The 22,726-nt window shown below is 36.0% G+C and overlaps 1 long non-coding RNA gene across 1 annotated transcript in view; it reads left to right on the top strand.

Moving 5' to 3' along the window:
- The first annotated feature begins 3,098 nt into the window (after window positions 1–3,098).
- LOC143653088 (uncharacterized) overlaps window positions 3,099–22,726 on the top strand; it is a 101,887-nt gene continuing 82,259 nt past the window's right edge. Inside the window, exon 1 of the long non-coding RNA XR_013161078.1 lies at window positions 3,099–3,166. This is a non-coding gene — a long non-coding RNA (uncharacterized LOC143653088). The remainder of the gene's footprint in view (window positions 3,167–22,726) is intronic.

Genomic DNA, 22,726 nt, shown 5'->3' on the forward strand with positions numbered 1-22,726 from the left:
TAAAAATGTGCCTCCCAGTTTTACAGATGTCTGTTGATGAGGCATGATTGCGTGAGTACTACATTAGAAAAGTGATTCTATTATGCTTGGATAGCAAAACAACTTCTAAAAAATGGGTAACAGTTTTATTCCATGTTTATGCATTTAAGAATTTAAAAACTATTAATTAATTCATTTATTTTTGTTATGGATAATTTTCTTAATTTTCCTATTTTTCTCAGAGTAAATTTAAACTAAAATCTTCCAAATAATCAATGAATAATTATCCATAATTGATCACCAGAATCCTAAGGGTACATTTAGTGATAATTAGATAAGATTTATAAATGTACCACAGTTGAGCAGTAAACCCTAACATTTCTCTGGTTTGTATCATGAGTATGAAGGATTTTTCTAGTATATCATCAACATTCAATTAAAAAATAATAAGACTTTAATTATGTGTTTTTATAACATCTGTAGAAATTATTAAGCAAAATTCCTTGAGAATTAAATTAAAAGCTTACTTGTAGAAATGTTAGGAAAATTTATTTGGCAAATATTAAACTGCATAACAATTATAAGATTCTGAGGTAAATTGATTTCACCAGGATGTAGTTAAATCTAATGGGACATAATGTCATAACTCAAAATGTTACGGATGCATTGTTCTGGCAACTGAGTATAGAGAGGAGTGAATGTGGGTTCTCTCTACATTCTCTGTCCACTATTATATCAGATTTCATCCTACTCTCAAATAAAAGCTAAAACTTTTGGGGCTGACCTCCTGAGAAAAAGCCAAGGGCCGACTGATTCTGCAAGCAGACTACAGGGAACAATTTGCATACTACCAAAGTCAGATATTTATATTGCTGTTGATTGGGGAATGCCTATCGTGCTTCCCAGTAAGATCTAATCTCAGCCAGTGGCTGTCATGTGAGAAGAACCACTCAGGATTATCGTGTGCTCAGGAAAAAATCTGCACCCTCATTTATAGAGCTCTCATCCAGAGCTGGAAATTCAAAGTTTTCCAGAGCTCTGTTCCTCTGTTTATTGGGAATGATATGAAATCAGTAAAACTAAGGAGAAACGAGTAAGTTATATAGGTTCTTAAGGAAGACTAACCCTGGTATTAAACCAGATCAAGCATACTTAGCATTCAGTGTTAGGGCTCTGCTTTTAGAGGTTATGAATGGATTCCATATGAAGAAAAGAATGCCATTAGTGGGTTTCAAAATACCATTTCAATATGGAAATATGATTTAAAGCCTCTGATTTTAAATTGATCCAGCTTCCATAGACCTCTTTAGCATATAATATTTCAGCATATAATGCTTTCTCTGAAACTAAGCCATTTTCTGAAGTTATAAATTTATACTCTTAGCAGAAAATCCTACACTTCAGGAAATGAAAATATGATCTCTAAAGAATGGCCCCAATTATTATATTAGTACTTATTTTATTTTTTTTAATCTTGAAAATAATTTACTTATACGTGGAATTATTTGCCAAATATTTTTTCAGTGTCTTGGATACCATGCTCTGTGCTAATATTTGGGTATCAACAATGTATGTATCCAGTCCCCATCCTTTGGGTGATTAAATGTTGTACATAAAAATGATTTTAAAATCCAATTTCTATGGACCTAGTGCATAGAAATTTTAACAGAATGAAGTGAAGAAGAGTTGTAGAGTTTTATCCAGTTGGTACCTTTTATTTTTCTAATAATTTTTTCAGATTGAAAAAATATTTCCAGTGAAATTATTTCTTCCTCTGTAATTAAGAGGCTATAGTTTTAGCCAAGAGAGACTGATTGGTACTGGAATAACAACTAAACAAGTATAAAATGGACAAAATATATGAGGTAACTGCTTTCAGGCTCTGAAAAATAGGTCAATCTGGGTTGCAAGCTTTAGGAAAAGGTAACTTCACATGGTGAGCCTTTGTATTGCTCCAGGGGAAAATTCCCTAACAAAGTACAATCCTGCTGGGGTTAAGAGGCAGTGACCTGAGGTTGGGGTTGCTGAAGCATCTGGAATGTGAGAGGAAGGATGGAGGAGAGGAGAAACCTGTGAGGAAATAGGGTTCCAGAAGAGTGTGGAGTAGGGTTGTTCCTCAAGAATCATTTTCTGAAATTTGAGCTGCACATACTCAGAAGAAAACCATTTGAGAGGAAACTGTAACCAAGAAGTCAGGATTTAAAGGATGATTTTGATTACTGAATCATTAAAAACATAGTTTTTGCTTTCTAAGTGTATTCAGATAGACAGAGGGAAATACCTGAAATCTCTGAACTGAAAACCAGCTGCCTTGATCTCTGATAATGACTATATAACCTTTTTCTTATACCCTGTGATCATAAAAACCTTGTGACTAACCTTCATTAGTACCCATTTTATCCACTATAATCTAGTTCCTCCGATCTTTGATAACCTTTACCTTGTGTCGTTTGATTGTAAAAACTTTGAGATAAACTTTCATTTGTACCCAGTTATCCAGATGTTCAACTTAGAGTCTTGTAATCACTAAAGACAGCCCCTAATATTCATTACTGAAGGATCTTGGATCAGCCCAGCTCTAACTCACCTCAAGTCCAAGATTATTTTGATAACCAAGACTGGATTTTACCAAAATGGGCCTATCTGACATGCACAGTAGCTTAGACTTTACTGTCCCTATACCTGATTCCACCATTTTTACACATGTAATTATGTAATCAATCTGCCCATGTTCAATAACTATTTACATCATCTGGGGCCACTGTGCTCATTATCCTAAACCCTGACAATCCTTTTCCCTAATAAAATTATCAGAATTACTTCAGTTTGAGGAGACAGATTTTGGGCCAATAGATCATCTGCTCTCCTGCTACGTGCTGAGCAATGAATTCTTTCTCTCTCTGAAACCCCAGTGTCTGAGGAATTGGTTATTGAGCACACTGGGTAAAAGAATCCACACCCTCGTCTGGTAACAATTTGGTGACCCAGATAGGATGAATGTCTGTGGCTCAGAGCCCCAGCAGAGCAGATAGGTGACTGAGTCTTTTGCAGCTGCTGGACTGCATTTGCTCTAGAGGCTTGGTAACCAGGGTTTCTCTGTTCTCCAGGCACTCCAGAGACTTTTGACACCTTAAAGAGCTTCAAAGAGAGACACTGTTTCCAATTCTATATCTGGACGTCTGACTGGGTGAGTGGGTCAACAAGGAGTAAAAATGAATGGGGGGGGGGGGGGTAAATAGGTGGTTCAAGTCCCCTTGACCGGGGCCTGGGTCACGCCTCCAGGATGATCCCCTTTGCTCTGACCCCTATACTTGCTTCCTGGGTACGATGCTATACAGGACACCTAAATCTGTCCTAATTTGTCTGTTGAATATACTCCTAAAAAATGAGTAATTCAACAAATAATTGGTATTTAATGACATTAAGGAGACCTGTTTAGGTGCTAGCTGGTGTGTTACCTAGGTATACTAAGAGTATATTGCTTGTTGTACTGTTAATCGGGGGGTTAAGCATTTAACGCCTGTTTAACTGTTAGTTGGTATGTTCTGTATAGTTATTAACTGGTGTGTTACTTAAATATAATAAGTGTTGTGTTTGTTTAAATTTGTTAGTTGGTATGTTCCTGCATTTGTATTGGTCAAATGTTCCTAACTGGTTACTGATTATAGAAATTCTTTAAAAAGGGAAATTTTGGACTGTATGGAATGTTGAAAAGATTTTAGGTATGAGTCTATAAAAAAAGGTTTGTTTCTGTAACATAATCTGGCCTCAAAATGGTTTAAAATGAAAATACTACCATTAAAGTTAGTCATATTATAGTTAAAATCATACTGCAAAAAAAAAGGCAAAAATGGGATGAGATAATCCTTTATTTGTCCCTCTCAAAAATATTTCTGTTTCTTTTCTTGTGTAACTAATTTTCTGTGTCTACCTGCCTATTCAATGTATATTCTCATATTTCCAGATGGTAATAATAAAGTAACAAAAATGCTTTTAAAAAATTCTATTGGAATTGTTTAAGAAAGAAATAGGCAATTTTATATAAATTGGTACTTCTGAAGTAAAAGAGTAAGAGAAAAAACTCGCTGAACGGCAACAAAAACCTTAGTGTTGTAATTACTATAAACAAATCTGGACATTAGGACAAAAATCACCCCTAGAATTTCCTTAATGTAGCAGGAAACTGCCAAGAAGCTGCCCCTGGAAAAAGCAAAGATCTTTTCCAATGGTCCTAGTCACAGCTTTTAGTAAAATAAATCTAATTATTAGAAATAAAGAAGGGCATAGGAACTCTCAAAAGTCTACAGTCTTCATTTAAAATTTTCAAATACCAATTCATCAAGCCTGATTTCTTTCTGTCCAACCTATTCCTTTCCCAAGGCATAACTACCTAAAGCAGTTATGAGGAGAGGGGTAGGCATAGAATGGTATGTGAAAGTGTGCTTTAGAATTCTTTTTTTTTTTTTTTTACTGGGCCTGGAGATTAGAAATGGTAAGCATTAAACAATGCTAAAGAATAGGCTATATTTGTTAGTATTAGTTTTTTCAATAATACCTTCATAATGGTAACTAATAATCAGATCATAATCAAAATTTAAATAGCTTTGGGATAGGAGTAACTGAATAAAATCTATTTTTTTTTGGAAGAGGTAGAACTATTTTTATTTGCACATTACATGATCTTAGATATAGGAAATCTTAAAGAATTCATTAAAAGTCTATTAGAAATAATAAATGAATACAACATGGTTATTTTATACAAGACCAATATATAAATATCAGCACTATTCCTATACACTAGCAAGGAGCAGTACTAAAATGAAATGAAAACAATTTATGTAGTATTGAATCACTAGAAATAAATGACAATAGAAATGCAAAATATTTACTCTGAAAACTAAAGAAAATAATTGTTTTAAAAACTTAAAGATCTAAAAGAAACAAATCCCATAATTCATGGAACAGAAAACTTAATATTGTAAGAATGGTGATAATTCATGAATGGATTCAAACATTCAAAGCAACTCCTATCAAAATCTCAGTTGAGTTTCTGAATGAAATTAGTAAGCTGATCTGCAAATTTCATATAGAAATGCTAATACCCTAGAAAATCTTGAAAATGAAGAATAAAGGTAGACCACTCACACTTCTCAATTTCAAAGTATGCTACAAAGTTACAGTAATCAACACAATGCGGTTGTGGCATAATGATAGACATATGGAACAATGGAATAGCTATGAGAGCTCGCAAATAAGCCATGACAATTATGGGTCAATTGATTTTTTTTTTTTTTTTTTTTTTTACATGGGCAGGTACCAGGAATCAAACCTGGGTCCTCGGGCATGGCAGGCAAGCATTCTTGCCTGCTGAGCCACCGTGGCCTGCCCAGGTCAATTGATTTTGACAAAGCTACAGGACCATTCAAAGGGGGAATAACTAGTCTTAGTTCCAAAACCAAGAATAAATTTCTCCCTTCTTCCATTGTTTTGTAGTAAATATCTCTATCTCTTCTCCCCTTCATAAAAACTGTTACTGGAAAGAATACTGTTACTGGAAAGAGGTCCAAAACCTTTATGAATTGATTATCAAATTTATTTCTGACTACGTGCAGTCTGGATAAATAAATATATATATGTATATGTGAAATGGATATGGAAGGTGATAGACAATTGAAGAAAATGAATTTTCTTTTTTATAATCATTGCTGACTACAAGCCCTGAATGGATACAGAAACTAGTAGAGAGTTGGAGGGGGTGAATTTTGCTATAGACCTTGTTGATTATAAGCTCTGAATGAATATAGGTGGTTTAAAAAAGGAATTTATCAAAGTGAATCCTGTCATAATCAGTGCTAACCAAAATTTAGTAAGTCTGTTTATATTTCCAAAAAGAAAGCTTTTGTGTCAAACTGTGTATTCATACAAAAGTCTAGTTTTCACACTCTTAAAATAACATGGATTGTTAGTCTGCTCTTAATGTAAAGTTTTTAGAAAGTTGTTTTTCAGTCATCTGAGTACTCTGTCTAGAAAATAAAGATTTTACATAAGAATAATAGCCTTGTTAATGTTTATGTTGGCCTTATTATCCTTTTTTTCAGAAGACAAGTTTTCTCACTGTTAAGACAAAACTGTTATAAATAATTTGTTCTTTCAACTTGGAAAAGTAAGGTGCTAAAATAGCTTAATATATTGCATAGAACATGTTTGGGAAGTATTACAATGGTTAAAAGGGATTTTTTTATCCTATCGCTGGTTAAATTTCTATAAGTAAAATATTACTCATATATTTAGAGATGGTACAAATGCATACAAATTTGACAGTGGTCTCACTATCCATACTATATCCTGATACTAATCTGTATGATGGTAAACAATAGTATAGTGTCATTAGTCATAGTTTACTTATTTTTAAAAAAGTTACAGATCAAGAGTTGGTTCCATGATTGCAGCTTAGTGAGGTGTGAAATTTTGTTTGTCCTCCAGAGCAGCTAGTAAATAGCCAGGAACCGTACAGAACAACAGCTGGGGCCACATCAGTGATCAGACACACAGCACACACCAGTCTGGACAAGCTGGACCAGCTGTGATCCCACCCTGAACCATGAGTTCCCCAAGCCATGGAGGCCAACACACCTCCCCTACAGGCTGGGTCTCAGAAGGGAAATGAAAGAGACTTTGTCAACAGCAAGAGACTGAGCTCAACCAAGCTCCAATTGTAGAATTAATTAACAAATTCTGACTACTAAAAATAGACCCCCACCTCAGCTAAACCTCCATTAAAAGCGTAAGTTACCAGTTTTTGCCCCAGTGCAGAGGGGGCAGGGCTGATGCAAAACCAACAAACAAACAAAAAACAAATTATTTTATCAGACAGCATAAAATACTTGAAAAAGTCTGGACCTAAAAAAAAAAAGAGGGGGCACATAGGACCTGGAGATGTACATCACAACATCTCCACTTAAGCTCTTGATTAACAAACATAAAGAATGGGGGTCCTACTCTGAAAAGGACTTTTTTTTTTTTTTTTTGCTGTGCTTCTACTGCTTAACTGCTCTTTAGATACAACTACAAGACTTCTCAGGTTCCAACTGCTCCAGGCAAGGGTGGGATTAAGCTTTTCTGAGAGACAAAGAGACAGGTCAGGTGAAATGAGGCAATTCCCTGGAGGCTGTGTCTTCCCCAGGAGAGGGGTGAGGCCCAGCTCAGGTGGAATCCCTCTCTCAAGGATTTCAGACCCAGGTGCAGGAAAATTGAAGCAATCAAAGCCAGCATACAACCTCTCCTCTGTCTCAAGCAAGTACCCCACAGGAAGATTCTGCTGAACTTAAAGGTACCACATCACTTTATGCTGGTGGCACCTGCAGGCAGACAAGCACCACATACTTGGCAGGATAGGAAAAACACAGAGTCTAGAGGCTTCATAGGAAAGCCTCTCAACCTGCTGGGTCTCACCCTCAGGAAAAACTGATATAGGTGACTCTTTCCTCTTGTGAGGAGGCCAGTCTGGTCTGGGAAAATCTGACTGGAATCAGTAATACCTAAGTAGACCCTCCTAAGAAAAAAAAAAATAAAAAGGCCCCATATAGGCAGGGCAAGAAACAAGAAAACAAAAACTGAAAATTTCTGATCCATTAAACAAAATCTATGCTAGAGGTCTAGAATAACCTGAACTGAATGTCAAAGAACAGACAGAAAAAAAGTCACCCAGCAAGAAAATCCTAGGTAAAAGACTGAGAACAATCTCCTGAATAAATTAATTAAGGAAATTAAATTCCTAGACATCAGCAAAAAATAATGAATCATACCAGGAAAATTGAAGATATGACCCAGTCAAAAGAACAAGCCAACAATTTGAATGACATACAAGAGTTGAAACAATTCAGGATGTTCAAACAAACATGGAAAATCTCATCAAAAATAAAATCAATGAGTTGAGGGAGGATATAAAGAAGGCAATGGGTGAACCAAAAGAAGAAATCAAAAGTCTGAAAAAACAAACCACAGAACTTATAGGAATGAAAGACACAGTAGAAGAGATTAAAAAAACAAAACAAAACAATGGAAACATGCAATGTTAGATTTCAAGAGGCAGAAGACAGGATTAGTGAACTGGAGGATGGGACAGCTGAAATCTGACAAACAAAAGAAAATATTTGGAAAAGAATGGAAAAATATGAGCAAGGACTCAGGAAATTGAATGACAACATGAAGCATGAGAATATACGTGTTGTGGGTGTCTCAAAGGAGAACAAAAGGAAAAAGGAGGAGAAAGACTAGTAGAGGAAATTATCACTGAAAATTTCCCAACTCTTATGAAAGACTTAAAATTACAGATCCAAGAAGTGTAGCATACCCCAAACAGAAGAGATCCAAATACACATAGTCCAAGACACTTACTAATCAGAAGGTCAGATGTCAAAGAGAAAGAGAATTTTGAAAACAGCAAGAGAAAAGAAAGCCATCACATAAAGGGAAGCCCAATAAGACTATGCATAGATTTTTCAGCAGAAAACATGGAAGTGAGAAGATTGTGGGATGATAGATTTAAGATTTTAAAAGAGAAAAAGTGCCAACCAAGAATTCTATATCCAGCAAAACTGTACTTCAAAAATGAGGGGAAATTAAAACATTTTCAGACAAAAAAATTACTGAGAGAATGTGTGACCAAGAGACCAGCTCTGCAAGAAATATTAAAGGGAGCACTAGAGACAGTTAGGAAAAGACAGAAGAAAGAGGTGTGGAGAAGAGTGTAGAAATGAAGACTATCAATAAAGGTAAAAAGAGGAAAAATTAGATATGACATATATAATCCAAAAGGCAAAATGGTAGAAGAAAGTACTGCCCATACAATAATAACACTAAATATGTTAATGGATTAAATTCCCCAATCAAAAGAAACAGATTGGCAGAATGGATTAAAAAACAAGACCCATATATATATGCTGTCTGCATGAGATGCATTTTGGACCCAAGGACAAACATAGGTTGAAAGTGAAAGGTTGGGAAAAGTTATTTCATGCAAATAATCAGAAAAGAGCAAGAGTAGATATACAAATATCCAACAAATTAGACCTCAAATGTAAAACAATTAAAAGAGACAAAGAAGGGCACTATGTATTAATAAAAGGAACAATTCAACAAGAAGACATAATCATAAATATTTATTCACTGAGCCAGAGTGCTCAAAAATACCCGAGGCAAACACTGAAAAGAAAAACAGACATATCTACCATAATAGTTGGAGACTTCAATTCCCCATTTTCATTGATAGAAAATCTCGACAGAGGATCAATAAAGAAACAAAGAATTTGGATAATACAATACATGAGCTAGACTTAACAGATATTTATAGAACATTACACTCCACAACAGCAGGATAAATCTTTTCCTCAAGTCCTCATGGGTCATTCTCAAGGATAGACCATATGCTGGGTCACAAAGCAAGTCTCAATAAATTTTAAAAGATTGAAATCATACAAAAGACTTTCTCAGGTCATAAAGGAATGAAGTTGGAAATCAAAAACAGGTAGAGGGTCAGAAAATTCACAAATATATGGAGGCTCAACAACACACTCTTAAACAATCAGTGGATCAAGGAAGAAATTACAAGAGAAATCAGTAAATATCTCGAAGAAAATTAAAACACAACATATCAACATTTATGGGATGCAGCAAAGGCAGTGCTAAGAAGGAAACTTCTAAATTTCCCTAAATATCAAAAAAAGAGAGCAAAAAATGAGGAATTAACTGTTCACTTGGAAGAACTAGAGAAAGAACAGCAAACTAACCCTAAAGCAAATAAAATGAAAGATATAATGAAGATGAGAGCAGAAATAAATGAAATTGAGAACATGAAAACAATCGAGAAAATCAACAATACCAGAAGTTGGTTCTATAAGAAAAATCAATAAAACTGATGGACCCTGTCCTAGTTTGAAAGGATGCATGCACCCTAGAAAAGCCATATTTTAATCCTAATCCCTTTTGTAAGGCAGCCATTTCTTCTAATCCCTTTTCAGTACTTTATGTTTGAAACCTCAATTAGATCATCTCCCTGGAGATGTGACACAATCAAGAGTGGTTGTTAAACTGGATTAGGTGGAGATGCGTCTCCACCCATTCTAGGTGGGTCTTGATAAATTTACTGGAATCCTATAAAAGAGAGATTAAGAGAGCACAGAGAAGACAACAGAATATCGCAGAACCATGAAGCAGAGTCCACCAGCCAGGGACTTTGGGAGATGAAGAAGGAAAAGCCTTCCAGGGAGCTAGAGAGGAAGCTCCAGATGATGCCATGTTCACCATGTGTCCTTCCTGCTGAGAAAGAAACCCTGTGTTCTCCATGTGCCTTTCCACTTGAGCGAGAACCCCTGAACTTCATCGGCCTTCTTGAATCAAGGTATCTTTCCCTGGATGCCTTAGATTGGATATTTCTATAGACTTGCTTTGTTTGGGACATTTCCACAGCTTAAAAACTATTAACGTGCAACTCATTAAATTCTTCTTTTTAAAAGCCATTCCACTTCTGGTATATTAGAAATATACCAGAACAGACCCTTAGCAAGGTTGACAAAAAGCAGAAGAGTGGGAATGCAAATAAATAAAATCAGAAATGGAAGAGAAGACTTAACCACTGACCCCACATAAATAAAGGTGGTAATGAGAAGATACCATGAACAACTTTAGGCTAACAAATTAGACAATGTAGATGAAATGGACAACTGCCTAGAAAGGCATGAACGACCAACACTGACTTGAGAAGAAATAGATGATCTTAACAAAGCTATCACAAATAAAGAAATTGAGTTAGTCATTAAGAAGCTCTGAAAAAACAAGTCCAGGACCAGATGGCTCCACATATGAATTCTACCAAACATTCAAGAAAGAATTAGTACCAATCCTGTTGAAACTCTTTAAAAAAATTGAAGAGGAGGGAAGACTACCTAACTCATTCTATGAAGCCAACATCACCCTCATACCAAAGCCAGACAAGGGAACTACAAAAAATAAAATTATAGCTCAGTCTCTCTGATGAACATAGATGCAAAAATTCTCAACAAAATTATTGCAAATCGAATCCAGCAGCACATTAAAACAATTATACACCATGACCAAGTAGGGTACATCCCAGGTATGCAAGAATGATTCGACATAAGAAAATCAATGAATGTAATACACCATATCAACAAATCAAAGCAGAAAAATCACATGATCATCTCAATTGATGCAGAAAAGGCATTTGACAAAACTCAACATCCCTTCTTGTTGAAACAACACCTCAAAGGATAGGAATAGAAGGGAACTTCCTCAACATGATAAAGGGAATATATGAAAAACCCACAGCTAACATAATCCTCAATGAGGAAAAGCTGAAAGCTTTCCCCCTAAGATCAGGAACAAGACAAGGATGTCCACTGTCACCATTATTATTCAACATTGTGTTGGAAGTTCTAGCGAGAGCAATGAGACAAGACAAAGAAATACAAGGCATCAAAATTAGAAAGGAAGAAGTAAAACTCTCAATGTTTGCAGATGGTATGATACTATATGTTGAAACCCCCACAAAATCCACAGTAAAACTACTAGAGCTGATAAATGAGTACAGCAAAGTGGCAGGTTACAAGATAAACACTCAAAAATCTGTAGTGTTTCTATACACTAGTAATGAGCAACCTGAGGGGGTAAATCAAGAAAAAAAATTCCATTTATAATTGCAACCAAAAGAATAAAATATATGGGAATAAATTTAACTAAGGATGCAAAAGATCTATACAAAGAAAACTATAAGGAATTGCTAAAGGAAATCACAGAAGATCTAAATAAATGAAAGGGCATACCATGGTCACAGATTGGAAGACTAAATATAGTTAAGATGTCAATTCAACCTAAATTGCTTTATAGACTCAATGTTATACTATTAAAATACAAAAACTTACTTTGCAGAAATAGAAAAACCAATAAACAAATTCATCTGGAAGGTCAGGGTGCTCTGAATAGCTAAAAATATCTTGAGAAAGAAAAATGAAGCCAGAGGTCTCACACTACCTGACTTTAAGCATATTACGAAGCTACAATGGTCAAAACAGCATGGTACTGGCATAAAGATAGATATACTAATCAATGGAATTGAATAGTGTTCAGATATAGACCCTGTTATCTATGGACAATTGATCTTTGATAAGGCCATCAAGCAAATTCACCTGGGCAGAAGAGTCTCTTCAATAAATAATGCTTGGAGAACTGGATATCCACATGCAAACGAATGAAAGAGGATCCATATCTCACATCCTATACAAAAATTAACTCAGAATCAATCAAAGTCCTAAACATTAGATCTAAGACCACAAAATTCTAGAAGAAAATGTAGGGAAATATCTTATAAAACTCATAATAGGAGGTAGTTTCCTAGATTTTACACCCAAAGCATGAATATTGAAGTAAGAAATAGATAAATGGGAACTCGTCAAAATTAAACACTCTTGTGCATCAAAGAACTTTTTTAAGAAAGTAAAAATACAGCCTACGTAATGGGAGACAATATTTGTAAATGACATATCAGATAAGGGTCTAGTATCCAGAATATGTAAAGAGACTTCAACTCAACAACAAAAAGACAAGCAACCCAATTTAAAAAAATGGGCAAAAGTCATGAACAGACACTTCTCAGAAGAGGGAGTACAAATGGCTAAAAGGCACATGAAAAGATGTTCAATTTTCCTGGCTATCAAGGAAATGTAAATCAAAATGACAATGAGGTATCATCTCACACCCACTAAAATGACCATAATCAATAAAACAGAAAACAACAAGTGCTGGACAGGATGTGGAGAAAGAGACACACTCATCCATTGTTGGTGGGAATATAAAATGGGTACAACTGCCATGGAAGGCAATACCATTGCTAGGTATCTTTCAGAGGACATGAGTGCAAGGACACAAATGGACATTTGCACACCAATGTTTATAGCAGCATTATTTACAATTGCCAAACGATGGAAACAGCCCAAATGTCCATCTATAGACAAGTGACTAAATAAGCTGAGGTACATACATACAATGGAATATTATGCAGCTTTAATACAGAATACAGTCATGTAGCATTTAGCAATGTGGCTGGACCTTGAGGACATTATGCCGAGTGAGATTAGCCAGAAACAAAAGGACAAACACTGTATGGTCTCAGTGATATGAACAAACATTAATGAATGAACTTGGAGAATTTCATTTAAGAACAGAGGTCATCAGGAGATAGAAATAGGATAGATATTGGGTAATTGGAGCTGAAGGGAGACAGATTGTACAACAGGACGGATTGTAAAAATTCAGAAATGGATAGCCCAATACTACCTGATTGTAGCACAATAATGTAAGTATACTGAATGAAACTGAATGTGAGAAGGATAGAGGGAAGAGGGCTGGGGGCACATATGAAACCTGAAGGAAAGACAGATGATAAAGACTGAGATGGTATAATCCAGGAATGCCTCAAGTACAATGATAGTGACTAAATGTACAAATTAATAAGTGTTTGGCATGAGGAAGAAGAAAGAAATGTCACTATTTCAGGGTGTTGAAAATAGATGGTCATTTATGTTTCAAAATTTCAACTTCTGTATGAGACTAAATCAAAAAAATGTTTATTTGGTGAAAAATTTATATTTTGAATAGTGCATTTCCTAATATAACTTATATGAACAGGTTAATTCAACTCCATAAGTACATGGAACCTTGAATAGGGCATGAGATTTTGTATATTTGTTCATTGTGATGCCCCAATAAATCCCAGAGTGATTTGAACAGTCAATAAAGAAGTACTTGCCAAGCGCCCTTGGGGAAATGGCAAAAAAGGTGAAAATTTAACTTCCCCATTTGGAGAATTCCTGATATTCTTGCAAGCAGTGGGGAAACCAAATCAATAGGCCAAGCCCTCAATCTTGGGGTTTGTTCATATGAAACTTATCCCTGCAGAGGATAGGCTAAGCCTACTTAAAATTAGGCCCAAGAGTCACCCCCAGAGTACCTCTTTTGTTGCTCAGATGTGGCCTCTCTCTCTCTCAGCCAACACCACAAGCAAATTCACTGCCTTCCCCCTCTCTACATGGAACATGACACCCAGGGCTGTAAACCTGGGACAGAAATCCTGGAATGAGCTGAGACTCAGTATCAAGGGATTGAGAAAACCTTCTTGACTGAAAGGGGGAAAAGAGAAATGAGACAAAATAAAGTGTCAGTGGCTAAGAGATTCCAAACAGAGTCGAGAGGTTATCCTGGAGGTTATCACCGTTTTAGTTAAGGTGTAATGGAGAGGCTGGGGGGAACTGCCTGAAAATGCAGAGCTGTGTACCAGTAGCCATATTTCTTGAAGATGATTCTATAATGATATAATTTTCACAATGTGACTGTGTGATTATGAAAACCTTGTGTCTGATGCTTTTATCTACAGTATGAACAAATGAGTAAAAAAATATGGATTAAAAATAAATAATAGGGGGAACAAATGTTAAAATAAATTGAATAGATGATTGAAATATTAGTGATCAATGAAAGGGAGTGGCAAAGGTTATAGAAAAAAATAGGGGAAGCAAAGGTTGAAATATATTGTGTAGATGGAAATACTGGTAGTCAATGAGAGGGAGGAGTAAGGGGTATGGTACGTATGAGTTTTTTCTTTTTATTTCTTTTTCTGGAGTGATACAAATGTTCCAAGAAATGACGATGGTTATTAATATACAACTATGTGATGATTTTGCGAGCCATTGATTATACATCAACAATGGAATGTTCATATGTTAAGAATGTTTGTGTTTGTATATTGTTTTGTCAATAACAATTGAAAAAAAAAACTGCAGAGTTACTGCAGTTCAGGAAGACATATTTTTTAGACCAATAGGTCATCTGATTTCCTGCTTCATTCTAAACAGTAAACTCTTTCTCTCTTTGAAAAAAAAAAGTTGCAGATAATAGAAACAGCTAAATTTACTTGTCAGCTGCACTGCTTTGCTGTAATACTTCTCTAAAAGTGTATCTGGTCAGCTATAGGTCAGCACTCCATCATAACAAGGAAAGACTTTCTAAAAAGGGCAGGACAAATACATAAATTATATTTTAACTGGTAATTAACATAACTCTGGCACATGTGTAAAAGTAAAACAGAACAAAACCTTTGCTATATTAATATAAAAAAATTGGCTCATGTTTTTATTCTGAAAGTAGCTTCATTTAAAAATGCTTATAAAAATTAAAGTTTATATTACAAACTTTAACTAGTATCTTTAAATCCTGAAATGCTTTGTTCTTTATATAACCAAATACTTACCTGGAACTTTAAGTATTTGTTTGACATCTCAGACTCAGATTTAGTTCTCCAACTCTGAAAGCAAGCATAACTCCATATAGGAACTGTTTAAAAACAAAAACAAAAAGATCAACTTCTAATTAAAGATGTGACTGAAACTAATGTAGTTAAAACTAAGGTAAATAAATTTGCACAGTAAAAAAAAATGTTGTCTCTATTTTGAAGCTTTAACTTTTGGGTAAGACAAAAAGAAAAATCTTTATTTTGTTCAAAATTTAAATTTTCTGTAGCATACTATATAATCTTTCTGACCAGTTAATTTAAACACAGTAATTCAGCTTTAATATAGAAACTAGAATAAGGAAAGAAATCCTAATATTCTATAAAACTTGATGTTTCACCATGCTACATTTCAGAGTATTTTGGACAGAAAATGAAGGAGTGTTTGCAAAGTCTCTTGAGGGACTGAGAAAAACAGAATTATTAAAGTTTCCTATGTGGAGAATTCCTGATATTTTCTTAAGCAAGAGGGGTTTCCCACATAATAAGCCAAGGCTTCAGTTTTGAGGCTTGCCCTTATGAAACTATTTCTGTAATAGCAAAATGAACCTACGTATGATCAGTGCCTAAGAGTCATCTCCAGAAAACATCTCCTAATGTTCAAGTGTGGTCTCTCTCTAAATCAAATGTTGACCTTCCCCTCTACATGGGGCATAATTTTCATGGATATAAGCCTGGCCCTGTCATTATGAAACATGACTGGTCCTTGCATCATAGGACTTAACTGACATCATGAGATGTAAGGTCCAAGTATGAACCTGGCCCTAGCATTGTGGGTTAACTAACCAAAAGGGGGAAAAGAAATAGAATTTCAAAGGCTAAGAGATTTCAAACCAAGTTGTGAAGTTATTCTGGAGGTTACTCTTAGGTAAGATTCAGCCAGATATTACAAACTGCCACAACATGGCAAACCCTTACCAACAGTATTCCTAGAAACCCTGAAAGATATCATGGGCTCTATAAAATTTTATTAAGTTTGTTTCTCAGAGATTTAAAATCTCCAGGTCATTCCAATGCCAGAAATTCTGAAACCCAGAAATACTATGGGCTTCATTGTTTCATTCCTCTGCCCCTTAATAACAATGTTCCTTTTCAGCCTTGAAGCAGTTAGAAGAGTCATAACCTAGACATCCATCAATATTAAGAGACAATTATAAAATGAGAGGGAGGAATTGTAACTGAGAAATCAGGATTTATGGGATGATTTTGATTATTGAATGATTATATAGATATTCCTTTTTGATTTCTAAGTGTATTAGAGGGAAATACCTGAAATCTCTGAATTGAAATCCAGCTGCCTTGATCTCTGATAATGATTGTATAATCTTTATGTCAAGCCCTGGTGATTGTAAAAACCTTGTGACTAACTTTCATTTGTATGTGTGTATCCACTTGTCCAACTTAGAGTCTTATAATCACTAAAGACAGCCTGATGCTTATTACTGAAGGGTCTTGGGTCAGCCCAAAACTAACCCACCCCAAGTCCAAAGTTATCTTGACAACTGAGATTGGATCTAACCAAAGTGGGCCCGCCTGACATGTGCAGTAGCTTAGACTTGAATCTACAAGTTACCTATACCTCATGCCACCACTTTCTTACATACATTCTCTAAGCATGTAATGAATCTGCACATACTCAATAACAAATCACATGACCTCTAATTATATCCTCTTGGGCCATTGTGCTCATTATCCTAAACCCTGACCATCCTTTTCTCTAGTAAAACTGTCAGAATTATTGCAGTTTGAGGAGACAGATTTTGGGCCAACAGGCCATCTGCCCTCCAACTACATACCTAGCAATAAACTCTTTCTCTCTTTGAAACCCTGGTTTCTCGGGAATTGGTTACTGAGCACACCAGGCAAAAGAGTCCACGGCCTTTGTCCAGTAACAAAACCTAGAGCAGATGCTGTATAGCTAGAGTAAATCAGAGATACCAGAAACTGAGCAGTGCTAGAAGGCACTTAAGTTTTGGTTGTAAGGGCAAATACAAATTTAAAAATAATCATAATAGAGGGCTTAATTCTCCCTGTTGATATTCAGACACTTCCTCCTCCCTCCCAGCTCTTTTTATATTTACTTTAGAAAACCTGTGTTGATAAATCCTCTTTTTCTTTGCCCTTTCAAATGTGTGCAAATTTAAATATATGCAAAATGTGGAATAAGCCTCTTCAAACTTCCAGCACAGGAAGGTTTCCTTAAGGAAGGAAGGAATTTCTTTGTAATGTAATTCTTCCTCCATCAAGGAAAATATTATGCCTACTCCCTGCTTTCTTAACAAGACCTGAATAGGGGCCTTCTAACAACAAATTGTAAACTGCCTCTGAAATATCTTGAGAATCTGTACAAAAGACGTTGTACCATCTCAGCACATAAGAGTGACCTCTCCAGTGTTTGTAGTCTCTCTCTGTAAGACTACAAACAAATAAATAAAACTGTTCTTTCTCTTCTTCCTTTGTGGAGAGCTTTTCAGAGCTCAGGAGATTTTGTTTTTAATTATATTTCCCCAACAACACACAGCCAGGATGGAAGGCTTGTTAAAACCCCAGAACCCTGGGAGTCAATAGAAAAGAGAAAAGTCACATCCTAGAGGTAAGGCACCATCCCTTCTTTCCAAACCCTCCTCACAGTACCTGAAACCCCATAGCAAGGGATAGCTGTGAGGAGTAAACAAGTGTATACATGACAAGTGTCTCTTAGATTGTCAGAGAAATATCAACTCCTATACTAATGTTTTCCATCAATCTTATTTATTTGTATATAAGTATAACCTAAAACAGGAAGAGTAGCATTCTGCTCACTTTGACATGGATATCTATAAACTTTTGACTTACTAGGTGCTTCTTTTAGGCTACCCAATTACTCTTGGGCTGAGACTATGAAGGACACTCATGCTTGTCAGCAGAGGGGAGACCAGGCACAAAGCATCCAGAGTCTAAGAATCAAAATTAGCCAAAAGATACCTGCAGCAAATACTTAGTCTTGAAAGAAGACCAGAGCTGGAGCGGACATTTTGTGGGAGTCTATGACACTGTCTATTACAAATGTAAGTCAGTGCCTTGGGCTAGAGATACCACTATATCAGATAGGGATGAATGCCTTGGAAACATGGATTATAACTATTAATGTTACTACATAATAAACCCAGGCTATGGTATCCTAGGGAAACTGGTTCCAAAGAGTTTTAAAAAAAAAAACTTAGATTTTGAGACATTCTCACATTTCTTATAGCATAGACATGGCTTCTGCTCACTGCAGTATAATTTGACCAAGACTTTTAACCATAAGTTTATAAATGTGTCCATTAAGTGTCTGTGGTAGAGTCAGTTGTCAACTTGGCCAGGTGAAGGCACCTAGTTCTGTTGCTGTGGACATGAGCCAATGACATGTGTACCTCATCTGCTTTTTATTATATCTGCAGCAGGGTAGGAGGTGTGCCTGCTGTAATGAACGATGTCTGATTTAATTGGCTGCTGGTACTTAAATGAGAGACTCAACATAGCACAGCCCAAGTAGCTCAGCATATCTGTGGTAGTTAGATTCAGTTATCAACTTGGCCACATGAAGGCACCTAGTTCTGTTGCTGTGGACATGAGCCAATGGTACGTGAACCTCATCTGTTGCTAATTACACCTGCAGTCGGGTAGGAGGCATGCCTGCTGCAATGAATGACATTTGACTTAATTGGCTGGCGCTTAAATGAGAGAGCACACAGCCTAAGCAGTTCAGCATTCCTCATCTCAGCACTCACAGCTCAGCCCAGGCCTTTGGAAATGCAGAAAGAAGTCACCCTGGGGAAAGTTGTTGGAACCCAGGGGCCTGGAGAGAAGCCAGCAGAGACCATCCTGTGACTTCCCACATAAGAAAGAACCTCAGTGGAAAGTTAGCTGCCTTTCCTCTGAAGAAAAAAATAAATCCCCTTTTATTGAAAGCCAATCCGTCTCTGATGTGGTACATTCCAGCAGCTAGCAAACTAGAACAATACCTCATTCTCAGCACTTGCAGCTCAGCCCAGGCCTTTGGAGATGCAGAAAGGAATCACCCCAGGGTAAGTTGTTGGAACCCAGAGGCCTGGAGAGAAGGCCCGCAGACATCATCCTGTGCCTTCCCACATAAGAAAGAACCTGGGTTGAAAGTTAGCTGTCTTCCCTCTGAAGAACTGATGAAATTAGTCCCCTTTTATTAAAAGCCAACCCGTCTCTGATGTGTTGCATTCTGGCAGCTAGCAGACTAGAACAGTGACAAACATGATGGTATAGTAAAGAAAATACGGAGAATGCAAAACTGGAGATATGGGACTTTAAAGACCACACTGTTATAAATCCAGTATAATTGTGGCTTTTCCTATGAAAAAAATTGTATGAGGAAACCTCCAGAGCTGGAAATAAACCAAAAAAGAAACAAACAAACCAAGAAACAAACATCAAGAAAAAAACAAAAAAACCTCGATTTATTTCCTCATTGAACTCCCTCGAGTTTCCTCTTGATACCTTTTGAAATATAAAATCCCCCCCACAGCAGCTGACCCAATAGCCAATTAAGCACCTAGTTAAATAGTTTGACATAGTACAAAATAAAGCTTATCTGCCCTAAAACCACCCCAGTAAGACAAAGAAACCCTTCTCTAACCAATAAGAGTAAAGTAAACTTCCTTTTTATGTCTCTAAAAATTATTTTCCATCCCTGGAAGCCCAAAGGTACTTTGTTCTTGCCAATGATCTTAGCTTCCTTTGCCGCAGCAAAAATTTGGTGTCATGACAGAAATGCTGTAACCTGCAAGCTCTACTTCAATTTGCCTTTCTATACCCAGGAAACCTAACTTCTGCAAAAGACAATTCTATCCTGCATCTGTCATCTTAGAGGGCCAATGAGAAATCTTTTATTTCAAGCCGCAGGGACAGCATTTGTTCAACCACACAAAAACCTTAATTCTTCTAGTTAGTCTTCACCTAAAAGAATGAAAATAATTTGCAAAAGTAACCAATTGACAAGTAGGAAACTCCTTAGGTTCAGAATAAATCTTGCTTCTCTGTTAGAGCCCTGAAGCTTACTTTTAATTATGGGTCTTGAGGAAATCTGACTGGCAAAACTGAATTAGCAATCTCTTCCTTAGCCTTGCTGTACAGTGTAATTCTCAGTCAATTCTTTATTGGCTCCAAATACAATTGGAAATCTTGTAGCAATTTCTCCTCTTTGTTTAAGTACAGTGCAGCTAGATTTCCTCTTCTGTCATGCATAAAGACTCATTTCTATAGCAGCCACTTTGGAGAATGAACAAAAGCTTACATAATATTCCTGTAGGTGAAATCTAAAGAATAAAGGATTAATGTTCACTTGCAGAAGAACAAGGATTGCTTGGGTACATTTTCTATAAAGATAGACACTATATCCTTTTTATATAACAAGGTGTCAGACCATTTAACAAAGGCTATTATTAGCGTGTGCTCAGGCTAAATAAACTCTTATTTCTCCAACAATGTTTCTACCCTAAAGGAGTGGCTTTCTATTAGCCCACTTAGATGCAGAGCATCCTACCCGAAATCCTGCATTTATATTTATATTTTATGCTGGCATCCATTCTAGCCTCAAAATATTTCAATAAATTAAATTTCCATGATAGAAAAAAAACAACAACTACATTTGTGCTCATTTGTGTCTTGGGACACCAGTTCTGTGGCATGAAAACCAAGGGTTTGAGTAGGGTAGACATTTCAGGGTAACATTTCAGTTACCAGCTGTGTGTTTCAGCTACCAGCTTTGTGTTTCAGCTTTAAGTCATTTGAAGGATTCCATAAATTCTTTAATTTGGAGCCTTCAGGTTTGGGGTCATTACTACATTTACTCTGAAATACAGCCCATCAAGACTAATTCAAGCCTGTAACAAAACAAATGAAAACTAAGGCTTAATTCTCAATTAATTTAATTTTCAACTCATGGATGTCTTCCTTTCCACCAAATTATTTTCTGAAAGTTGAATATTTTAATCTATTTCTATGGCAATAATCATGACCTCTATACTCTCTCTTAAACTGGAATCTTCAATTAATTTCCTCCCTCAATACATATAATCCTAAATCCCTAACAATTCTCTTAATCACATCAATATTATCATGATCAGTTTTGGTCCTTAAAGTTGTTCCTATTATTTTTGTTCTGTACTCCATATCTAAGCAACGGCTTTAGATTTTAAATAATGTAAACTTCCTAAAGTAGAATAATGTCAACTTCATTAGCCCTTGTCTTACTCATCTTATTGCCACCACGTTATATGGATTTCACCTTACCTTATTGATGACTCTTAAATCTTTATCATTTTCTAATAATTTCCATTTATATTATTAAAGGAAAAAACAAAAAGCTTCTTAAAAGCTCTCCCTGCCTCTAGTAATAGTATTGTTTTCAAATTCATTCTGTATTCTGACATCTGAATGACCTTTATAAAATGCAAATCTGATAATGTCGTTCCCTGGTTTAAATACTTTCTTGGCACCATTAAAAAAAAAGAGCAGGATGTGGGGAGGACATATCAGTTCAAGTTATAAGAACATACAGCCAGAACACCAAACCAAATATGGTTATGCACAGTCCTGGAAAATAAAATTATAAGCTCATCTTGTTCAGAAACATTAGCGCAAAATTTCTAGAAAAGTGTTAGATAATGAATTAGATTTACACAAAGAATACAAATAGGATTCAGTACAATTGACTACTTTAATTCACTACAACAAGAGAATAGAGAAAAAATGATTACCTTCCCAATAGATTCCAAAAGATATTTATTTCTTGCTGGACAGTAAATATTTTTATTAGAAACATAAGAGACTTTCAGTGAGGTAGTTCATAAGTTTAACCTCAGTATTATAACTATATAACTTTATGAATTTGTGTATATAAGTATGAATTTATGTGTATCACTCCGTGTATTTGTGTGCATCACTCTCTGAATTTGTGCACTGCCAAATGTATGTATAATGCATGCCTTCTTAAAGGAAGTAAAACAGGATGCCTACTGTTCCTGTTCCTTGTCAGGTCCAGGGCTGCCTGTATTTCAGACAGAAGAAGTGAGTTAGGGACCAGGTAGTGACTTCCACCCTGCAAGTTCTGTACTTTTCCAGTACTTACCACCCGTCCCCATGGTAACTCCCACCCTGCTTACCAGCCTATATAATCTGGAAACAAAGGATATTTGGGGGCTCAGACTTTGAACAGGAGTTCTCTGAAACTGCTGCGGCAATAAAAAGTTTTGTCCACTTCTCAGAGGTTCCAGTGCTTTCTTGCATGGTGCTTGGAGTCTTTCTACTTCGTTTCTGATGTGCTGGCTGGGAAGCTCTGCACACCAAAGAAGTATCACCCTTGTGCCCTCTCACCATTTCTGGACCAAGCCACAGACC

Source organism: Tamandua tetradactyla, chromosome 13 (genome assembly GCF_023851605.1).
Source record: "Tamandua tetradactyla isolate mTamTet1 chromosome 13, mTamTet1.pri, whole genome shotgun sequence".
In the NCBI taxonomy this organism is placed as follows: Eukaryota; Metazoa; Chordata; class Mammalia; order Pilosa; family Myrmecophagidae; genus Tamandua; species Tamandua tetradactyla.